The sequence below is a fragment of the Sinocyclocheilus rhinocerous genome, unplaced genomic scaffold (genome assembly GCF_001515625.1).
Source record: "Sinocyclocheilus rhinocerous isolate Xijiao unplaced genomic scaffold, SAMN03320098_v1.1 scaffold2754, whole genome shotgun sequence".
In the NCBI taxonomy this organism is placed as follows: Eukaryota; Metazoa; Chordata; class Actinopteri; order Cypriniformes; family Cyprinidae; genus Sinocyclocheilus; species Sinocyclocheilus rhinocerous.
The window spans coordinates 501134-501638 of NW_015634251.1; positions in this window are offsets into that span (position 1 = coordinate 501134).

The following is a 505-nucleotide window of genomic DNA, read 5'->3' on the forward strand; positions in this document are numbered from 1 at the left end:
GGTACTCTTCTAATAAAGTAGCAGTGGCTGGGACAGATTTTAAGTATCAGTTCTGCTTACAAAGTTGCATCTAATCCTGTTTACATGAAATAAACCTGCTCCCGAGCAGGTTTAAGTTTACGGACCTGTTGCTATGACAGCAACTCCGGGATGAGCTTCGAAGAACCAACCAATCCAAGATCATTCCAAATCATCAACAATCAAATCCAGCTGAGTTAGCGGCGTATGAAGAACGGGCCCCGGGACTCTTATGTTTACAGGCGTAAATAATGGCGCAAAGACGAATGGCGGCATGCTCGCGAAAACCAACCAGTACCACTCAAATGAGAAAAAATTAGTGATGGGAAACCGAGGCTTTCTGAACCGTTTGAGGCTTTCATCAAATTGTGCCGAAAAACGGTTCATTACTCGAAGCTTTTTAACACAGTGCGCATTAGCGACATCGGTTGCTCCACAGCCTATCTAACGAAACATCGCGGAGCAGAGGATGGTTTGAAAAAGTTTT